This window comes from Camelus ferus, chromosome 25 (assembly GCF_009834535.1).
Source record: "Camelus ferus isolate YT-003-E chromosome 25, BCGSAC_Cfer_1.0, whole genome shotgun sequence".
Taxonomy (NCBI): domain Eukaryota; kingdom Metazoa; phylum Chordata; class Mammalia; order Artiodactyla; family Camelidae; genus Camelus; species Camelus ferus.
This window is the reverse complement of record NC_045720.1, coordinates 29,191,703-29,215,305: the sequence shown is the minus strand read 5'-3', so window position 1 is coordinate 29,215,305 and position 23,603 is coordinate 29,191,703. Positions and strand designations below refer to the sequence as shown.

At 39.4% G+C, this 23,603-nt stretch overlaps 1 protein-coding gene across 4 annotated transcripts in view; it reads right to left on the bottom strand.

The window, feature by feature from the left end:
* Positions 1-3,654, bottom strand: part of NCALD (neurocalcin delta) — a 275,167-nt gene extending 271,513 nt beyond the window's left edge. For all 4 annotated transcript variants that reach the window (XM_014566111.2, XM_032468149.1, XM_014566112.2 and 1 more), the window contains exon 1: positions 3,565-3,654. The gene's annotated coding sequence lies outside the window, so the exon portion shown is untranslated. The remainder of the gene's footprint in view (positions 1-3,564) is intronic.
* Positions 3,655-23,603: the final 19,949 nt, after the last annotated feature.

Genomic DNA, 23,603 nt, shown 5'->3' with positions numbered 1-23,603 from the left:
TGATTTCAGTCTATTTTCTAGAATAGAACACATTTCCTTTCATCTTCCAAGTTTACATGCTTTGTGCTATTTTAAAAACACATTTTTATCACGTGTGTTTTAGTCTGCCATGAGACAGCAAGGTTTGCATGGAGAAAACCCGGAGCACAAATTAAGGCTATCAACTACTGTTCATATTCAACACCCAGCAAGAGTGTACCATGTGGCCAGAGGTCTCCATAGCCAAAGGGAAGGCAGCAGAATTCAGAAACTAATTAAAACAGTGAATCAGTGCTTGTTCCTGAGGCCTGTCGCACATCCAGGCCTTTAAAAATAAATATTCATCCACATGTTCACAAGATTACTAACAGTTTCTCATTAGGTGACTACTTAGCTCTTTAATAAACCAAGAGATTCTCTCCCAGGTAGTCACAATATTTACCACTATGCAAAGACGAAAACTGTCGCTAATGAAATCTCATTCACAAAAGCCCATCGCTTCAAAATGACCTCTGAAGTCACAGAGGCTGGATGTGACCTTGTTTTTGCAGTGTTTCTAGCAGCACTTGTGGCAACCCCTCCCCCCAAATAACTGCATGATATGTTCTTTATACCATAAATTTGTACTGTTGCTATAGAAATAAAACCAAAAAAATAATAATAATAATGAAGTTGAAGACAAAAGAGTCTGACAGAATGTCTCTCATGGAAGATCAGAGGCTGGGCCAGCCTTGCATGACAGCTATAGGAGGCCGCTGCCTCTGTCGGGTGTGATACATACCTTCGGCAACTACCTTCGTCATCTTCATCGTCATCGTGGTTAAACGCACTCAAATGCCTCTGATACAGAAGAGGCAATGTCAATTTCAAAGAGAAACATAAAAATAGCAAAGGCCAGGAAGCAATCATTATACAGAATAAATGTAAAAAAATAAACGTATGGAAAAATATCTCTGTAACTTGTAATCAAAGAAATGCCAATCAAAACAACGTGCGATACTACTTTTGTCTCAAACTCAGAACAAGAGGAAACAGACATTCTCAGTACTGCAGATGGAAGTGTAAATTGGTAAAACTTTTCAGAGGATTAATTTGCCAATATATAACAGAAACCTTTAAAATATTAACATATTTTGGTCCAGAAATTTTATTTCCTGAAATATAGGCTAAAGAAACGATGGAAAAAATGGGCACACAAGAAGTATGTACAAGGGTTTCATAATTTGTAATAATCAAAAATCAGAAACATCCAAATAGGAAGCAATGGATGATAAATAAATCATGGCTCACCCAGAAGATGGAATCCTATGCAACCATCAATAAAAGCAAATATTATAATATATATAGCACTTACCATACAGCAGACTCTATTCTAAGCAATTTGTAAACACATTAACTCATTTAATCTTTACTATAATTCTGTGATGTAGGTACTATACTGCCCCCCCTTTACAGAGAAAACTAAGGCAAAGAAGTTAAGAAACTTGCCCGAGGCCACCAAACTAGATACCGCTGAGACAGTGTTCAAACTCAGGCGGTTTGATCTGATCCCTGACTCTGTGCACTCACACCATTATACAGCAGAATATTTAATGTCATGTTGGAAATCTCAAATATACATGTAAAAATGTTTTAAATGAAACTACCAAATTGGTGTAGTGTGTGTGTAATATAAAATATTATCCATACATATGCCAAAATACCAACAACCATTATTGGAATTATAAGCATTTTTTAACTTTGTTCCATTTGTCTAATTTTTTTTTTTTTTTTGCAATTAGCATATACAGTTGGCCTTCTGGATCCATGGGTTGTGTAATTGCAGATTCAACCACAGATGTGGAACAGAGAATACAGAGAGTCCACTATATTAGGGACTTGAGCATCCATGGATTTTGGTATCTGCAGGGGTTCTGGAATTAATCTCCCACAGATGCCAAGGACGACTGCATTACATTGATAATTTTAAAAATACAAGAATGCTGTCAGTACCATCACTTAAATATTCCTGACAGGCCCCCTTCAGCCTAGAGCTGGAAGGGACCCAATTCTTAGCATGACTATTTGGGCAAACTGAAGTGCTTCACATCAGTTTACCTCCTTCTTGACCATAAGATGCACTAGTTGCTGTAGTTTTTAAATCTTCTTGAAAACTAAAGAATAAAGGATCTGGACCTGAACTGATAGCACTTTGTATATAAAACCTCTTATATAAATAAAATCTTTTTAGTTTTTCAATACCTGAAGTTTCAAAGCACTCAAACCTGTATTTGAATAAAGTCTCTTTATTCTCAGCCTTCACTCCTAAGTCATCTGAGTTTCTGAGTGTGCAAATATTTAACTTCAGAAACAAAATTCCCAGTCTGGTGAGGATTGTGCTGCTTCTAATAGGCACTTTCAGCGCCCCTGACTCACTGGGATGTCCCGATGGCCATCACTTTATTGTACTAAACTGACCCTGGAGCTCCTCCATGGTAATTCTCAACTGAACCAACTAGAGGATTTAAACTGCCCTCAGGAAAAGGGCAAGTGAAATTAAGCCAGCACCTTCCCACAAGGCTCTGTCTACACCATGCAGAAAGAAAACGATTGCTTATGGGTCAATGGGACAGAGGCAAAATTATATTCTCTCAAAGAACAATCTTTGCTCGGATGAGAAATGTTTATCACACAGTTCTCTGCATGGGCTCACAGAGTACGTAAGAAGTACGGTAAGCTGCGAGCCTGAAGAGGATGCCGCGTCAGCTTTCGTCAGGGTCACACTTCCTTGGCAATTCTCACCACCTGGCATCTGGTGGCCTTGATTATCCCCATGGCAGCAAAGCCCTTAGAGGCCCTAAGTGGAAGGCTCCAGATTCTGCAGCATTTACCAGAATAAGCACATAAATAAATAGCACATTTGGGTGGCGTATCCACATTCATCAGTAAACCATTGCACAGTTTTTTCACATTCACTTTAGCAATGCTGCTGGGACTCCTCTGGGCCCCAAAGCTGCAATGACTGTAGTGGGCAGAAGTCTAAGGTGTCCCACCAGACTCCCTCACCCAGGTGTCCACACCTGTATAACCCCCTCCCCTCACGTGAGGCTGGAACCTGTGAATATGGTGGGATGATGACACCTCAGTCAGGTTACATTATGTGGCTAATGGTGATGGATAGGCACTGCTTCTTAGCCAACTAAAGAGAGATCAGAAGTCAGAGAGGTACACTCCTACCGGCCTGGAAGAAAGTAGATATCTACGGTGCAAACTGCCGATGAGAGCCAATTGGTAAGGACCTGCAGTGACCTCCAGGAGCTGAGAGGGGTCCCAGCCAACTGCTGGCAACGTCAGTCTTACAGCTTCAAGGAAATGAATCCTGTCAACAACCAGTGAGCTGGGAAAACAACCCTGAGCCTCGGATGAGATCACAGCCCCTGCTACCACCTTGATTTCAGCCTGGGGAGACCCTGAGCAGGACCCAGTTAGCCTGCGCTGGACTCCTGACCCACAGGAACTGCGAGATAATAAATCTGTGTTGTTTGAAGCCCAAGCTCCTCAGTTGTGGTAATTTGTTACCCAGTAATAGAAAACTAACACACTGACCGTGCTGGTGACACCGTCAGAACATGTGCCGTGACGCTGTTTCTCACGCTTACTGTCTTCAGAAGGAACTCCGGTCTACAGCATTCACCCCTAAGGAACCCAAATGAGAGTGCTAATTGATATCTGTGTAATAGTCTGGAGTTTATTCAACTTTCAAATACAATCTCATTTGAATTCTGCATCATTAATCTAAGCAAATCTGGGCAGTGATGATTAGAAAGGAGGATTCAGGAGCCAAGCTGCCTGGATTCAGCTTCTTCCTTCTGCCACTTACTAGATGAGCTCAAGTCAGTTCCTCGACCTTTCTGTGCCTCACTTTCCTCACCTGTAAAATAGGGATGTGATCATCTCTACCTCCTAGAGGGCTGTGAGGATTAAATGACTTTAAATAAAGCCTAGCACCTAGTAAGCACTGGATACGTGTTTATTGTTTTTGTGATCAGCTGGATCAATAGTAGTACTTAAACACACCAGCTAGCTTTGTTTACTTCCCACTATAAAATGCTCCAAGAATTAAGGCCCAAGGTTTTAACAGGTTCTACAACACTGAACTTGTACGTTATCCTGGAGAAAGGTAATCCACAGCCCCCACCCTCTAGCTGTTATCCTAAACAAAGTGGGGAGAACACAGGCAAAAAAGAATGAGCTCTCTGCACCCCCTAGAAAGGACCACAGATCCAGGGGAGAGCAGGAGTGTGATGGCTTCCTTAAGTGGCCTTATAAATAAAACCCAGGTTTCAACAGAATTCTGGTTTTGAGACGAGAACACAGACACAGGTGGGCTTCTGCTGCTATAATTAGACTCATGCAGCCCACATCACATGCATTCTGGAGCACAGATGGGCTGCCACGCTGTCTAGCTCCAACAGGTGTTCCTTCCAGGTGGACGTAGTAATAGTGAATCCATTAAAAGCCATTCGGGGTGGGCAGGGGAGGGTTGGCACTGCCTCCTTTTGGGCTGCCAGATCCCTATGTGACAAAGACAATAGTGGTCTTGTCATTGGGATTCTTCAAGGTGAGCTGCTGGTGCACTCACCTCATAACACAGAGACAGGTGCATAAAAGGACACTTTCCAGTTCAGAGAGTGCCCCACCAAGCTGGCCCACCTGTCAGGGCTGCTATGGACAACGGTGGTGTTTCAGCTCGTGGGCACCGCTGTGGTTATGCTCTGTTAAAGTTTAAGTAGCTCAAGGTATATTTTCCCAGTTTGATTTTGGTCCCAGTGAAGTGTCATTGACCAAAGACCTACTTAGTCCTCCCTCATCTGTTTTACTCATTTCTCAGTTTAAGTTTTAAAGAACTCTTGGTGGTGGCAGGTAAAATGTAAGCATTTGTATGTGTCTGTGTGTAATAAATGTCCCTCTTTTGTCTCCAGCCCTTACTGTGCAGCCTTCATGCCACATAGAGAGACAGGCCCAATGTCCCCTTTCTATCTTTTGGGGTCTTTCCCATTACTTCTCTTCCCTCAAAACAAATCAATAGCTGATAAAGGAAGTGGAAAATTACAGTGGAAAGTGCTTTACCTTATCTCCCAATTACTCAAAGGTATATTGGCTTGTTTCAGAGAGTTTCCCTTAATTAACACTGGAAGATATCCTAAAAGATCCAAACAGAGGTAGTCAAGCTTGATTGGCTACAGGCGTGCGCAGTTAGCAACAGGAACTGTGTGATCTAGGTTGAAAGGAACCAGGCCAGAAGACTTGCCTTTTAAAACTGCAAATCTAATAAAACAGCCAAACAAAAATCTCACCAGTGGGCCATGTATGGCTCGGGGCCACAATCTGTAAAGACCCTTGATTTAGAGCATAGAAGGTTTTTTCAAAAACCAATCTGATACAAGGAATGTGACCCCCAGGCAAAGGCATGAGGCTCTCTGAGAAGGTTGAAGCAACCTGAACTGCTCTCTGAAAACTGCCAAACTAGCTAATTTGTGAGCTCAGAACTCTCCACTTGGCATGGCCTGGAAGTCCAAAGGAAGGCTGCAATGACACACAGTCTAAACACAAAAGGCCACCATCAAGAGGAAATGCCTCAGCTGCTGGCACCCAATTACCTCTGAGATCTTGATCAAAGGAAAATGTTTCCTCTTTCTAATCACAAAATCCAGTCACCTACTATGGTAAGGTGGGTTTCAAGCCATTTAGCAGCAAGCTCCAGTAATCAGGGACCCATTGAGTAGAGGTCTTTTTCCTGGGAGGAATTCCCTGCTAAAATCCCTTAAGAGCAGAGCTCGGTCTAAGCCTAATAGTACATACAGTCCTCAGTGAGTTTGGTCTGTTTATTTCACGTGTAACAGGATGTGCCAAAATGGAACATTTTCTGTCAGTTTAGAAATAATAAACCCAAGGCAGAATTTTAAAGTAGGTGTCCAAGAACTAGTTAGAAGAAGCAGACTCCTCACCTACAATAAGCATATCAAGGGCAGACAGCAGAGCAACTGAGAAAAGATTCTGTGAGGAGGATTTACTTGGAGAGAGCTGTACTTTAATCCCTGAGAAAGGGGTGGGGGGTGTCTTGTTCCCTCTCTGAGCCTGCTGGAGGGCAGTTCAATGGGACCCCTCAAAGAGCTTCACATGTGATGCCTGCAGTATGGACTGTGGCCTGAAAACCCTACAGGGCAAAAGGGAGACTTGAGCGACCAACATGAGCTCATGGACTGTGTTGGAATCGGACCGGCCTGTACCCCCAGAGCTCATCGGCGAAAAGGATGCCTGCATTTTTCCCATGACGAGATGGAGAGGGGGCCGCTCACTCACAAGAGAGCTGGTGGGAGGTCATGTGAGGTCCTGTCTTGTAGGGTCTCCCACATGCTGGATGAAAGCTGGGAGTGACTCCAGATTCCTCAGGATGAAGAAGAAATAAATGAAGAACCAGAGGAGAGAGAGAGTAACTCATCTGCAACAAGAGAGCTGCAGGTGAAAGGGTCCCAATGATTAGGGTAGCAAATGGCGGAGGGCGGGGGGAGGGAGGCGAGGGAGTGGGTAGTCTCTGAAAAATCCATAAAAACACCCAGGAGAAAAAAGCTAGCCTTAAACACCTGCCATCTAATAGCAATGGTATCAAGTCAAAACCTCCCGGTTCCCCTCATCTTTCCACCCCAACACGGAGGACTTGGACAGCCACAGCAATGGGAGGAATAAGGGAACACAAGTGAGAGCCACCACACCCCTTCTCTGTGTGCACTAGCAGCATGCCAACCACAAACAAGATGCTGCCACAACAGAGACATCTCCTGAGACTTAGATTTGTTGTCATCAAGGTATTAAAGGTAATACACTCACCTCTCACACAAGGAAGTCACTTTCGTCCTACCTGCTTATTCTTATTTTAATTTTCCATTACATAATTATGGACATTTAACTGGATTTCTCAAATAGTATATGGCCCATGTGAGTCCTGTACTCATTTCCGTTTGAGGATAATATTTTGCTGAAGTTAAAGCTTTGGAAACTTCTTTAATGAGAAAGAGTTTAGAGGATTTTCTTTTTTCCCTTTTTTCTGGTTTTGTTTTGTTTTTTTGATGTTCTTCCTGCTGCTTTCTGTAATTATTCCCATAGAGCTGACAGCTGTCTTGTCCTTAATCCAGCAGCAAGTATCTGAATTTTTGATTAAACATTAATAGGCTGTCACAGGTTGAAAATCTGGATGCTGACAAAATGCTATGAAAATAGTTAAAGGTTGAGAACCGGGGAACTGGACAAGGACAAGTCAAAGGAGTTGAGACTCTTAAGAAGTGACCTGAAATCAGAATTAGTGTAAAAGGCAAAATGTTAGGAGGTTAAAAAACAGCTGTTCTCTATTTCTATTATAGACAGAAAAAAGTTGTAAATGAAAAATAAGGCTACCGATGTTGCACTAAATCAGGCTGGAGTTATAAGGAGGGGTTGGAAGGGGAATATTCTGTAACTGCTCGTGTTCTTTGCTTCCTTGTCCCCACCTGAAAGGCCAAGCCAGAAAGAAGACACCTGGCCGCCCCTCCTGAGCTCTAGGACTCTGGTTGCACCTCCACTGGGAGGAAAAATTTCCATCATTGGTTCAAAAAGTCCAGTGTGCCTCAAATGACTGGTGTTAAAATATTACCAGAATCTGAGCATCAACACAAGGAAATATGTTAGAATTTCAACATATTTTCAGTTACTTGCAGCCAGTTATGGCCTTTATTTTAAGCAGGACATGTTATAACAACATATGGAAAATTGCTGCAAGAGTTATTTTTAAATAGTTCTTTTTTAAGAATTTAAGTCTGATAAAATACTAGAAGAGACAGAGAAGAGGAATTTGAGAAGATAGTTGGAGAGGCTGCAAAGTTATTATTTACAACTTTAAATAATGAATAAACTAACAAAAAAATAGTTACTCCTTGCTAGGGAATTTGAGGACTCACAGAAGTGGGTTCAGAAAGAGAGGAACATTTGGGAAACTCCTCCTCTGAGTGGAGGAAAAGGCGTAACTTCCCCAGGCATGGGAAGGAAAGGGCTTCATCCCACGAATGGGGTGAGCTGGGAGAAGAGCTGACAGTACCGAATGGATGTTTCTGTAAGTTGGAAAGAACATTCACGGCCACTCAGAAGGGACTCAGAAAGGTGTCCAAAGAGTTGAATGGGGAATATTTGAGAGGGACTCTAATGTGGAGAAACTTTAGTGTCATGATAAGAGCATAGCTATGGAGCAGGTCTGCGGGGGAAGAATTCCAGCAATGTCACTTAGTAGCTGTGTGAGTCTGAGCAAGTTACTGGTCCTCTCAAGCCTTCAGTTTCGACACCTGTAAAACAGGGATGTTAACCAGGTCTACTAGGTGGGGTTCTGTGGGAATTCAGTGTATTAATACATGAGAAGTACTTAGTGCCTGGCACAGAGTAGGTGCACTTAAGTGCATGGGTTCAGTAGACAACACTACAAGAAAGGATGAAGAAAACAGAGGAGAAATCCAAGGCCCACAAAGGTTAGCAACTCTTTGACATCACACTCAACTCAAATCTCTATTTCTAAACTCAAGGCTTCCTATCACAATACACTGTTGCCATGAAACCAAGGAACAATAATTAAAAAGGATTAAAGTCTAGTTTCACCTCCTTTTGCTTCTATGGGCTGTACTTTGATGGCAAGGTCACTGAGTAACTTTCAAAAGGTTGAGAACTACCTTGTTCAAAGGTGTCTTGAAAGAAAACATGGTGCTTCTAGTCCGTTGACCCTGGAGACAAGAGTCTTGGTTCAAATTTCAGCTCAACTTATGCAGCAGCTTGTGACCCAGGGAAGGCACTTCAGTGTCACTGAAACATAGACCAGGAGTACTAACATGCCCATCTTGGTGGGTGTTTGTGAGGATGAGATGACAAAATCCTTACGTTTTATTCTTTGTTACACAGCTGAACTACATATAGTGTTTTCCAAATAAAATGTGATTCGTATAAAAGAGTAAAAGCACTAGTACATGGTAAACATTCAAATTTTAGCTGTTCTTGTCATCATCATCGACACCACCAGTGTTCAATTACCCAACTGATACCTGAATTTCCTCTACACCACTGGCTTTTAAACGTTTCTCACCACGACCCTTGGAGGATAAAAAAAATTCATTGATATTCAGTATGCCCATACACACATATTTGAAAGAAACATTTTACAGCACATTTACCCTTAATACATGCAACATCTCTGGTATTTTAGTTCTGTTTCATTCTATTTCATTTTTTAAATGCTGGCTGTGACTCACTAAACTGAGTCTATGATCACGAATTGGTCACTATGCACAGTTTAAACAATGCTCATTGCACCGTTTCTGCCAGCCATTTCTAGGAACCCACAAAGATACTAGGTTTAGTTTACCACTGTTCACTGAGGCTAAGTTTAGATAACTTAGAGATTTTGCATAGCAAAAGACAACATAAACAAAATGAAAAGAACCTACAAACTGGGAGAAAATACTTGCAAATGATGCAACTAACAAGGGCTTAATTTCCAAAAATATAGAAACAGCTGTTAAAACTCAATAACAACAACAACAACAAAAACAAAATAAACAACCCAATCAAAAAATGAACAGAAGACCTAAATATATATTTCTCCAAAGAAGACATACAGATGGCTAACAGGCACATGAAACGATGTTCAACATTGCTAATTATTAGAGAAATGTGAGTCAAAATTACCATGAGGTATCATCTCACACTGGTCAGAATGACCATTATCAAAAAGTCTATAAATAATAAATGCTGGAGAGGGTGTGGAGAAAAGGGAACCCTCTCACTCTTGGTGGGAATGTAATTTTGTGCAGCAATTATGGAAATCAGTATGAAGGTTCCTTAAAAATCAAAAAATAGAATTACCATATGATCCAGCAATCCTATTCCTGGGCATATAACCAGAAAAAAACCCTAATTCGAAAAGATACATGCACCCCAATGTTCATAGCAGCACTGTTTACAATAGCCAAGACATGGAAGCAACCTATATGTCCATGTACATCAACAGATGAATGGATAAATAAAATGTGGTGCATATATATATACATGGTATACACGCACGCGCACGCACACACACACACACACACACACAGTGGAATACTACTCATCCATAAAACAGAATGAAATAATGCCATTTGCAGCAACATGGATGGACCTAGAGATTATCATACTAAATGAGGTAAGTCAGAATGAAGTAAGTCGGAGAAAGACTAATATTCTATGATACCACTTATATGTGGAATCTTAAAAAAAATGACACAAGTGAACTTATTTACAAAGCAGAAGCAGACATAAAAAAACAAACATACAGTTACCAAAGGGAAAAGGTGGGGGAGGATAAATTAGGAGATGGGGATTAGCAGTTACACAGTACTATATATAAAATAGATAAACAACAAGGTCCTACCCTATAGCACAGGGGACTATATTCAATATCTTGTAATAAACTATAATGTAAAGACTATGAAAAAGTGTGTATAATAATAACTGAATCACTTTGCTCTACACCTGAAAGTAACATGACATTGTAAATCAATACTTCAATTTGAAAACTTTCAAATTATATAATCCACTCCCCAAAATAATTTAGCCTAAGTGATAAAAATTATTCCTGATAGTTCATAAATAAGCAGTGCTGCTGTTAATTTTGCTTTTATAGATCATAGTTTACTTTGGATCCTGTCCACCAAATACTTTAATTCACTGTTGGGTTGATGTTCCCTGATGCTGCACCAAGAATCTAGGAGCCCCACTTCACTACTTGAGAACAATGTATGATAAATCCTCCCAGAAACTTAGAGGATCCTTCTAAAAGACACAGACTCAACCCTTTACCGAGACATCAGTCTTTCCTTTACTGTATCTGACCGCCCCGTATCTGTTTAAGCTTCTCCGTCAGAATCATATACTCATAAGCACTTCCCTTACATGTTCTTGGACAATATTTACAAACTAGGAGAGTGGCTGTAATGCATTCCACTGCCTAAAAAGTTTTACCAGATAAATAAATGTTGAATCCTCTGGCCACTTTTTATCATTATTATTATCATCATCATCATCATTATTATTATTATTATTATTATTATTATTATTATTATTATTATTATTATTATAGCTTTATTCTAATTCATCTCATAATGTTATAGAGGTCATGTCTGACATAGTGTTAAATCACCAACTAGCTGATATTTGAAAAACATGTCTTGGCTTATGAGTTTATAGTGCCATTGGGTACACGCCACAGCAGCAAAGTCCAATAGAACTGACTTTGATGATGAAAAGGTTCTAAGTCTGCACTATCCAGTGTGGCAGCCACTAGACACATGTGGCATTGAGTCCTTGACATGGGGCTAATGTAATTGAGGAACTGAGTTTTTACTTTTATTTTATTTTAATTAATTTAAATCTAAATAGTCACATGTGGTTAGTAGCTACTATATTAGTGCAGCCCTAGAATATTTATCATGGTACACACTAATGATCCTGGTGATAAAGGAAATGATAAATAAAAGGTGCCATTTATTGAGCATTTATCTGGGGCCAGGTGTTAGCCTAAGCCCTTTTCATACACATTATGTAACTTACGCCTCACAACAGTTTTACCTGGTGAGTACTATCATTACTCTTCCCAGTTTTCAGTTAAAGAAACAGATCACACAGCCAGTAAGTACAGCATGGAGCTGAGGAGCTGAGGTTCCCACCCCAGAGCACAGAGCTGAACTGTTCTTCCCACAATGTGCCCTGGCCATGTGTGTGTCTGGTTTTTTGTTTGTTTGTTTTTTTCTTTTAACATTTTTTATTGATTTATAATCATTTTACAATGTTGTGTCAAATTCCAGTGTAGAGCACAATTTTTCAGTTATACATGAATATATATATATATTCATTGTCACATTTTTTTCTCTGTGAGCTACCATATATTTCCCTGTGCTATACAGTATAATCCTGTTTATCTATTCTACAATTTTGAAATCCCGTCTGTCCCTTCCCACCCTCCACCCCCTTGGCAACCACAAGTTTGTATTCTATGTCTGTGAGTCTATTTCTGTTTTGTATTTATGCTTTGCTTTTTTTTGTTACCATATGACCCAGGAATCCCACTCCTGGGCTTATATCCAGAAGGAACGATACTTCAGGATGACACCTGCACCCCAATGTTCATACCAGCACTATTTACAATAGCCAAGACATGGAAACAGCCTAAATGTCCATCAACAGATGACTGGATAAAGAAGAGGTGGTATATTTATACAATGGAATACTACTCAGTCACAAAAACCAACAACATAATGCCATTTGCAGCAACATGGATGCTCCTGGAGAATGTCATTCTAAGTGAAGTAAGCCAGAAAGAGAAAGAAAAATACCATATGAGATCACTCATATGTAGAATCTAAAAACAAAAACAAAAACAAAAACAAAAACACAAAGTGTGTGTCTGTTTTTAATTTCAATGGAGAGAAAAAAAGACCTGTACGAAAGGCTTGGGAATAAATGAACTTTTTCTCAATTCTTTTAATAATCTCCTCCACTTAGTGTCCCAGACTGGCCTCTAAAGGAAGGAAAATTCTATGAGTGAGGACTCTTCTAGTTTGAAAAACAAAATGTCTACAATTTAAATAAAAGGGTTGAGAACAACAGGTGAATTAGAATTCAACTTGTATTTATGGCTTGGAGAATCTCTACCCACTCAAGGATATGATACTATTTTTACATTTACTTAAGATTTTTTTTCTTGCCTGCTTCTGAAGATGTGGGGGGCTTAAGGATCATAAAGAGCAGAGATCACCTGGAAAAAAATTAATAGGTAAAAATTTTTAAGCACCCAATTTCTGAGACAGAGGATTAACTAAAGCTTTCCAGCTAGGTCAGAATAATAATTATTATTATTATTAACTAAGTAACAAAAACGTGGAGGCATTAGATTATACACAGAATCTGTTGTTCTCTGTTTTTTTTTAGACAATGAAATTAATCAAATTGGTGTGCAGTTTTCTCTAAAGACATGGATTGCTCACGTTGTAATTTTCATTTTTTCTCCTCCACAAAAGCAGACCATATTGCAGGAAAATGTAACTCAGAAAAGGCAATTCTCTAAGGAGAAAAGCCACGTAGCCCAGGTCCTCATTTTTTGAGATCATCTAAGTGTTCTTCTGCCCATCCAGCACTAATTCAGATATGTGTTCCCTGCCTGGTCCTCTCTGAATGGATTCTTCTGTCCATTATTACTGCTGATCACTCAGAGGCTGCACTGCGGGGTTAGTGGCTCCTCCACCACCAGAAAGGAGAAGACCAGTTAAGAAAAGTGGTCACTTGGCTCTACAAGTATGCTCCTTCATATCAATGTAGGAAATCTTTATAAGCGAAGAAATGCCTGTTGTCACTTACTTGCAGTTGATCTGAATTTGTACTGTGTGTGTTTGTGTGTGCACGCGTCAGAGGTTTCAGTAAGTGTTTTGAATTTGTTTGTGGGTTTTGTCTTCTTATGTACTTTCTTCTCCCCAGTTGAAGAAAAGAAATAATCACACACACATACACTTTTTCTACTCTGAAACAGTAACTTCTCTGGGGATTTTCTAAGGAGTGATGTTTTGTCTTTATCAGATCAGACAGTTAAAGGACTTGGTTGCCTTTTACCCTTCAGTTCACGGCTGCCTCTAACCCTCTTTTCCCTTACTATGTTCCTTGAGCTGGTGGCAGAGGGAGTTAGGTTAAGAGGATAAAGGAATGCAGAGCCTTTGACAGCCTTACTGTGCCTCCAATTCCACAAGGAGATAGAAGGAAAATTTTGTCTATAATCTGTATGCTTTGTATGCCTAAATTTAGTCCTCACAAATCTGTCAATGGTAGGTATGATCCTTACCACCATTTTAGAGATGAAAATCACTGAGATAAATCGCCTAAGATTTCACAGCCTACAGGTGTCAAAGCTGGAATCAGAACCAAGATTGTCCATCCCCAATATCATAATCAAAGTCACTGAACTGTCAGTCCTTGACAGGAGGGACCATGTCTACATGGAATACCTGTGTACCTGGGCCTAGCACACAGCAGCATTCAATAAATACTGGCTCAAAGCCAAGAGCTGATTTTTGGAAAAGATGAACAAAATTGACAAACCTCTGGCCCAGTTCACCAAGAAGAAAAGAGAGAGGACACAAACAAATGAAATAAGAAATGAAGGAGGAGAAATAACAACCAATACTGCAGAAATACAAAACACCCAAAGAGAGTACTATGAACAATCATATGCCAACATATGGGACAACCTAGGAGAAACAGACATGTTTCTATAAACATACAGCCCACCAACACTGAATCAAGAAGGAAAAAGGTAATTTGAACATTCCTATCACTAGAAGTGAAATAGAATCTATAATAATAATTTTTAAAACTCCCTGCAAATAAAAGTCCAGGACCAGATGACTTCCCTAGGGAATTCTACCAAACTGACAAAGAACTTACACCGATACTTCTCAAGCTCTTCCAAAAGACTGAAGAGGAGAGAACACTCACAAAGTCATTCTGTGAAGCCATCATCACCCTGATACCAAGACCAGACAAAGATACTACCAAAGAGAAAATTATAGGCTAACGTCTTTGTTAAATATAGACGTAAAAATTCTTAACAAAAAATTAGAAAACAGAATCCAAAAATACATAAAAAAGATCATACACTATGATTAAGTTCCCAGGGTCACAAAGATGGTTTAACATATGCAAACCATCCAATGTGATATAACACATCAACAAAAGAAAGCACAAAAACCACATGATCATCTCAAAAGATGCAGAAAAACCATCTGATAAAATTCAACAACCATTTATGATAAAAATTCTTACCAAAGTGCATATACCAAGAACTTACCTCAAAGTAATAAAAGCTACTTATGACAAACCTACAGCCAACGTACTACTCAACAGTGGAAAGCTGAAAGCCTTCCTGATAAAATGTGGAACAAGACAAGGATGCCCACTCTCACCACTTCTATTCAACATAGAATTGGAAGTCCTCGCCAGAGAAATCAGACAAGAGAAAGGAATAAAAGGGATCCACATTGGAAGGGAAGAGGTAAAACTGTCATTATATGCAGATGACATGATACTATATATAGAAAACCCTAAAGATTCCATATAAAATCTACTAGAACCGATAAACAAATTCAGCAAGGTAGCAGGATACGAAATTAACATACAGAAATCTGTGGCATTTCTTTTCACTAACAATAAAACATCAGAAAGGAAAAGTAAAATAACAATCCCTTTTAAAATTGCATCAAAAAATCAAATACTTAGAAATAAAACTGACCCAGGAGGTGCAAGACTTATATGTTGAGAACCATAAAACACTGATAAAAAGAAACTGAAGATGATCTAAGGAAATGGAAAGATATCCCATACTCTTGGATTGGAAGAACTAATATTGTTTAAATGGCCATACTACCCAAAGCAATCTACAGATTTAATGAGATCCCTATCAAATTACCCATGACATTTTTCACAGAACTACAACAGATAATCCTGAAATTTAGATGGGATCATAAAAGACCCAGGATTGCCAAAGCAATCCTGAGGAAAAAGAACAAAGCTGGAGGCATAACCCTCCCAACTGCATACAATATTACAAAGCTACAGTAATCAAAACAGCGTGGTATTGGCACAAACACAGACTATGAATCAGCAAATACTGGCTGACTGACTAGCTGAGTGTTCTTTACCCCTGCTTCCTTTTGGTAATGCCACAACTGTGCTTTAAATTGGAAAGTTGAAAGCAATAGAAATTCAAAAAAAATTTTTCCAATTATTGCTAACTTATCACTTCCTCCCTCAGAACACTTTACAAAACTTCAACAATCTTCTTTGTTCTAAGGAAAAAGGGACCCATCAGTCTACTCCCTTCATTCTTCTATCCCATTCTTATCCATTCAACTCAACAATTATTTCTGTACAATGTGAGCAACAGTGAAAATACATATTCTAAAAATTATGTCTCTTGGTTATAGAAGAGTGGCTGAAATGCTGTTCTTCTATGAATGGGGTTGAGAGTTTTGAAAATTAATCAATGTTAACAAGAAGGGAAATAGACTAAGACCTAGATGCTGCTATTATACAATGTTTATTTGTTTTTAGTTAATAGATTTCATTTTTAGAGCAGTGTTAGATTTACTGAAAAACTGAGCAGAAAGTATAGAGTTCTCATATACATCCCCTCTCCTGCACCCACCCTCATACACAATTTCCCCCTATTAACTTCCAACATAGTATGGTACATTTGTTAAAATTGATGTGTAACTATCAATAAATTATTTTTAACTAAAGCTCATAGTTTACATAGGGTTGACTTTTTGTGTTATACATTCTATGGATTTTGACAAATGTGTAATGACATATATCCACCAGTATAGTTATAGTATCATACAGAACAGTTTTACTGCCCTGAAGGTCCTTTGTGCTTCACCTTTTCACCTCTCTCTCCTCATCTCTGGAAACCACTGATTTTTTTACTGCCTCCATAGTTTGGCCTTTTCCAGAGTGTCATATAGTTGGAATCATACAGTATATAGCCTTTTCAGATTGGCTTCTTTCATTTAGCAATATGCATTTCAGGCTCCTCTATGTCTTTTGGTGGCTTGATAGCTCATTTCTTTTTATTATTGAATAGTGTTTCATTGTATGAATGTACCACAGTTTATCCATTTACCGTTTGAAGAACATCTTGGTTGCTTTCAAGTTTGGGCAGTTATAAATAAAGCTGCTATAAATATTCATCTTAAGGTTTTTGGGTGGACATATGTTTTCAATTAATTTGGGTGAATACCAAGGAATGTGATTGCTGGATCCTATGACAAGAGTATGCTTGGATTTATAAAAACCTGCCAAACTGTCTTCCAAAGTGGCTATACCATTTTGCATTCCCAAGAGCAAAGAATGAGAGTTCCTGTTGCTCCACATCCTTGCCAACATTTGATACTGTTAGGGTTTTGGATTTTAGGTATGTAGTGGTGAATCTCGTTGTTTTAACTTGCAATCCCTAATGGCATATGATGTAGAACATACGCTTATTTGCCATCTATATATCTTTTTCAGTAAAGTTTCTGTTAGCTCTTTCATCCATTTTTTCTTGTTTGTTTTATTGTTGAGTTTTAAGAACTTAATGCTCACTTTTTTCATTGTTATAAAAACACAGAGCCTTCCTTCTGCTCTATAATTTTCTTCCTCCTTTTGTCAACTAGGTGCTATAACTCAACTGCTGCTTTTCCAGTGCTGCTGAGCTCCACGCTGACATCGGATTAACATGTTTATTCAGTCACACTGTACTCCAAAGGGCTAAAGGAATAGGACAACTGGGAGAAACAGGGTAATCATTGAACAAAGCCTTGAACAGTCTCAGCCCACCACCAAGGCCTCAGAACACAGAAACCATAAACTAGTATGTCAAGCAGAATCCAAACTACAGTGTATCAGGTTAACACAATGCCCCATTATTTCAATATTTTTAAAACATGAGACCTTCCTGAAGGTACCATTCCTCTAGAGTGTTCATTCCAAACAACAATGAGGAGCTCTGTCAAAAAAGAGGTTTCAACAAAAATTCAAATAAAGTAGGTCTTCAAATGAGCAGAAGAATAAACTTTCTAAACTGTAACTTGCTGCAGAGAATTATATCCACCAGAATTTTTCCATCTAGAAAGAAACTGAATTAATGTTCTTTGGATTTCTATCAGCACAAGGTAAACAGGAAGAATCTCTCAGAATCACTTTTATGAAGTTATACAAAGTATTTTTCAAGCATTTCATGGTTGGCAGCTGAAGATAATTTTATTATTTGTAAGGAAAGGGTTTCTTAGTTCTTTTGACGTGGTGATAACATGTACCACAGATCTCAGTAATTACAGCAAATAAACCATGATGAAGCAGTTGAGAAGATTACAGCCTAAGAATATCGGAAAAGAAAAGGAAGAACACTCCCACTGGGTTGCGCCCTTTTTATCTAATGCATTTGAGCCTAAAAAAAATTACAAATGACAGACCTCTATTCACAGGCTCCCCTTGGCTGCCTCAGTAGCAGGCCCCCCTGCCACGACAGTCTTTTGATACGAACTCTGAAGGCATTTACCTTTCTCGCACCCAGCGCCGCACTGTCTCTAAATGTTCTCACTTGCGTTACCTCGGAAGGTAAGGGCAACTTAAAGTAGTTAAACCCACACGTAATCCAGGAAGTTTATTTTACTTAAAAACTTCCGTCTCTGACCTCACTTGCAAACAGGTTCCAAAAAGGACAAATATGAATCTGACCTCTTTTTTTCAGTTGTTACCACTCTGGAACTGGACAAGCTCCGGCACACGCCTCGCATAATGGGCCGGGTAGTTAGTACCTGGGGCTTTGCAGGCCGCACATCCTCTGTCACCACTCCTCAGCCCGCAGCTGTGACACGACGTAGACACGGCGCAAAGGAGCCGGTCTGGCTGTGTTCCAGTAAAGTTCTATTCGTGGACACTGAAATTCGAATTTTACATAAACTCTCATGTCATGAAATATTATCCTTCTTTTGAATTTTTTTCAGCTATTTAAAAAATGTAAAAACCATTCTTAGCTCAAGGGCCATAGAAAAACAAGCATCAGGCCAGATTTAGCCTGCAAGTCATAGTTTATCTTAGAAGAAATCTCAAAACATTTGATAGTCACAATAGAAACAGGAGCCAGACGCTTTGATTAAAATGATTTATGGAATCCTATAAGGAGACAAGCTTCCAACCTACAAATATAAAGAACAATATTCCCCAGAAATCTTTGGTATGTATGTTTAAAAAGTCACCATATGTGTTATAATCTCATTTCGTATGTGCTATGAAATTCAACCACAATGACAAAATCTTAATTTCTTTAAAATCTAATTTAACACATCCTCTCAAAAATTGGTAAAGTTTAAAATATTCAAATACTAAGTATTAATATAACATTTTTTATATCATTGTAAATACTGAATACTTAAAATTGTGATATTTAAGCATATTATCCCTACTCTTTTATCATTTTTATTGAGTTATAGTCATCTTACAATGTTGTGTCAAATTCCAGTGTAGAGCACAATTTTTCAATTATACATGAACATACATATATTTACTGTCACTTTTTTTTCGCTGTGAGCTACCACAAGATCTTGTATATATCTCCCTGTGCTATACAGTATAATCTTGTTTATCTATTCTGCATGTGCTTGTTATTATCCCTACTCTTAACTGGCTATCAAAAGCAGCATATTAAAAGTTAAATATGAAGACAGCGCTGAGTAACACTGCTTGATCACTTACTATACACCAGGCACTGGATTAAGCATTTTCTGCATGTAATTCATTTAATCCTCACAGCAACTCTAGAGGCTGATCACTGTTACCCCTGTTTTACAGTGGGGGAAACTGAAGTTCAAAATTAATGAACAGTGGAGCCAAGATCCAAACCGGGGAGTCTTACTACAAAGCTGGCATCAAGAACCACCTGGCAATACCAACACATGTCAGACTGGTTAGATGTCATTTCTCTTTGACTCAGTAATCTCATAGGGTTTAAATGGCTTCTCATTCCTTTAGGTATTCATGTTTTAATTTTTTTGACACATGAATGACTGTTTTTTAAAGGACCCTCAGTCTTAAAGTTACGGATTCATCACTTAAGATAAAATAGATGAAAGGACCCAACCAATCATCCATGGAAGTTTAACTTTTTATTCACATACAAATTGTATCCTTTCCAATTCCATCAGTATGCAATTCTTATACAAAATGAGAGTAACATCTTTCTTTCCAAGATATTAGAACATGCTAACTGCCATTTTCTCACCAGTTCTCATTTTATCTCTTATAGGTAATAAACTAAGACATTAGCAGAGTCACGTTTTTCTTCCAGTCATTCATTCACACGTTCATTCATAAACACTTGCACTAAACATGCTTACTATGTGGAAGTCAGTGTCCCAGGGGCAGGAATGTTTAAAAAGTGAGTAACATCCTTCAATGGCTAATTTTATGTGTCAACTTGGTTAGGACATGGTGCCCAGATATGTGGAAAAACGCCAGTCTAAATGTCACTGTGAAAGTACTTTTTAGATGAGATTAACATTCCAATCAGGTAGAGCAACATTTCAATCTAAGTAAAGCAGATCACCCTCCAAAATGTGGGTGGGCCTCATCCAATCAGTTGAAGGTCTTAAGAGAAAAAGACTGAGATCCTCCTAGAAAGGGGGAATTCTGCCTCCAGACTGCCTTTGGACTTTAGATGCAACATCAACTCTTCTATGGGTCTCCAGCCCGCCAGCCTGCCATGCAAATTTCCAACTTGCCAACCTCTACAAATACATGAGCCAGTTCCTTAAAATAAAGCAATCCTCTCAATAGATAGATAGATAGATAGATAGATAGATAGATAGGTAGATATAGTAAACACATATACATATGAATATGTATATATACATACTATTGGTTCTGTTTCTCTGGAGAACTCTGACTAATACGTATCCCCTCAGATCCATCAGATTAAGGGAAAAAAACCTAAAATTCACCAAGGGTCGATGAGATGTGGAAAAAAGGAACCCTCCCATACTGCTAGTGGAAATATCAAGTGTACATCCATTGTAGGGTGCAATCAGCTCACATCTAGCAAAGATAAATGTGCCCTCATCCTGTGACCCAGCCCCAGAAGAACAACCACACAGCACTACATAGCCAACCCTCCTGGGAATCGCTGCTGAGTTGACAAATTTCCAAGTTCATAAAGAAAAACTGTACATAGTGTGATTATTTTCAAAACTATCTCAAATCATTCAAGAGAGACCTAAGTCACATTCATTCACAATAAGCTGAAAGAAGCCAATGGAACCGTGTCTAACACTTTTGGGTCCCACTGCCTCCCCAGACAGTGGCAGCAGCCGCTCAACTTGCCAGCCACCTACAAATGGCCTGTTGTTCCCACATCCCACAGTGAAAGCTGACATTAATGACACAAAGGGAAGAAAAGGCCCTAGAGCAGTGTCTGCATATAACAAGTGCTTGCTAAACATTAGCTGTTATTAAGGATATAAAAATATGCATTTCATTGTTTTCCTTTTAAGTGACTTGCTAAATAAAATGCCTGCCTTCTCCCTGGCACTTCTGCTCCGAATATGGTGATACCAGATGAGCACTTTTCATAGAATCACCCTTTTCTGTTGAATAGTCAGTTTACCCAGATATGGTTGGATTGATTCTTTTTTTCACCAAATTAATGAAGAGAGGGAAAGTAATCGTCAGTTAGTCAGCTGGTATGGACTACATCATCTTAGTCTTAAACACACAACACACCATTGTCTGAAAATTCACAATAAACAGTTGCTAGAACAAAAGTAAACTAAAATCAAATTTCTCTTTCAGCTTTCCTGTTGCTCTCTTTTTATTTCCTAGTGGATCTTGGTAACCTAATCTATTATTAGAACCTCATTTTTCCCACCTCCTATTGCTGTAGATCAAAACAGGGCCCCTCATCACAGTGAGCACATGGGAGGCACAGAGCATACACTCAGAGGTGAGTTTCATTACATCCTTAGCTATCTTTTGGATACAGGTTTGTATGAAGAACATACATTTTTGGAAAGTAACTCAGTACCCTTCTGGGAGATCAGCAAGCCAGATACATTTTTTTAAAGCCTTAACATTTTGTGTACCATTTAACTAAGCAATTACACTTCTCAAAAATTATCTAAAAGGAAAAGTAACATCATAAAAGATGTGGAAAGATGTAACTGCATTATTTTCTAAACTTTTTATGAAGAACTTGTGTCACTTCCTTAGTAAGAACAATGGGGCTTATGCTTGTTTTGTTTAAGAGCATGAGTTTTGGGATGAAACGATTCTGAGTCAGAACTTGGAAGCTGCCCCCTTCTATTAGCTACATGACCTTGAGGAAGTCACCTGGCTTCTTTGGGCATCAGTTTTGAGGTCTGTGAAATGCGGATAATATACACCTCCCTCAAAGAGGACTTTGTATCAATCCAGAGAGACAAAGCTTATTACAGAGCCCTGCACACTTATATTTCAGCATCAATAAATGCAGTGAATGTATTTTAAAAAAAAAAGGAGGAGGACAAGAGAGTAAACAATTGAACAAACAATCCCAGAGGCTCTATGTGGCACTGCTCAGTGCTGGTGAGAACAGATCAGCAGGGAATAGTGAGAATTATCACAAACTCTAAATCAACACTATCAGGGTATAAGTGCACCTTGTCTTGAAAATACTCATCAGTGAGCTTGAGCCTGACCACTCATATTTCAGGGCCACCTCAGCAGATCAAATCAAAGACTGATCCCAAGTGTCCTTGAGATCTGGCCATACAGTTAACCAGCCTCCAAGATGGCCCCCAGCAACCCTATCTCCCTGTATTCACACCTCCGTGTAATTCCCGCCCGCATTAGACCAGGGTTGGTCTCATTTTGTCTCTGGGACCAACAGGATATGACAGAAGTGAAGGTGTGTCCCTCCTGAGATTAGATCATGAAGGATTGCAGCTCCCAACTGGGGCTGTCTCCTCTTGGCTCACTCATTCTGGAGGAAGCCATATTATAAGCAGCCCCATGGAGAGGCTCATCAGAGGAGGAACAGAAGCCTCCAGACAGTGGCAATGTAAGTGAGCTTGGAATTGGATCCTCCAAACCTAGTTAAGACTTCAGCCTCAGTCAACAAATTAACTGCAACTTCATGGGAGACCCTGAGCCAGAGTCACCTAGCTGAGCCACTCCTGTGTGAGAGAACTCATAAATTTTGTTGTATTAAGCATCTAACTTTGGGGGTACTTTGTTACACAGCAGCAAATAACTGATACACCATCCCAAGAAGAACAAGTCTTCTGATTTCAGTATATATTATTATTGGACCCATTTTACAGATAATGACACTGAGGTACAATGAGGTTAATTGACCTTCCTAAAGGGTACCAACTAAAAAGGGGTAAAACCAAGATTTAAACATAGCTTCATCTGAGTCCAGAGCCAGTGCTTTTTAACCACAACCTTATACACTGCTTCCATCCCCTCCTTACCATCCCTAAGTCTGGGATAGTAGCCATGCCTATGTGCTCCCATAGCACTTCGTATTTCCTGTCATAGATAGCATTTACCACATCATATTTTAATTTTTTTGTTTAAGAGACAGTCTTCCTCCCACCAAACTGTAAATTCCTGTTTGTTCATTCATTTGTCTTTGTTCATTCAACCACTTGAGAAATGTTTCTTGAGAGCCTACGCTGTACTGGGCACTGGGAATATGACGTGCACCCTCAGATAGCTTACATTCTAGTGGAGGATACAGGCATCCCTCAAATCAATATAAAACTACAACCACATAGTGCCGCACAGGGCATCTGGGACCTGCGACCTAGTCAGGAAGAGCCATAAAGACTTCCTGAGAGGCGGTCACTCAGAATGAGGATAAAGTGGCAACTGCAGCTGTAATTTCAGGGAAAAGGAGAAGCAGGAGTGCCCCAGCAGAGAAACCACACACCTCAAGTTCTCAAGATGGAGGGAGACAGCTGTGATCGAAAAACTGAGAG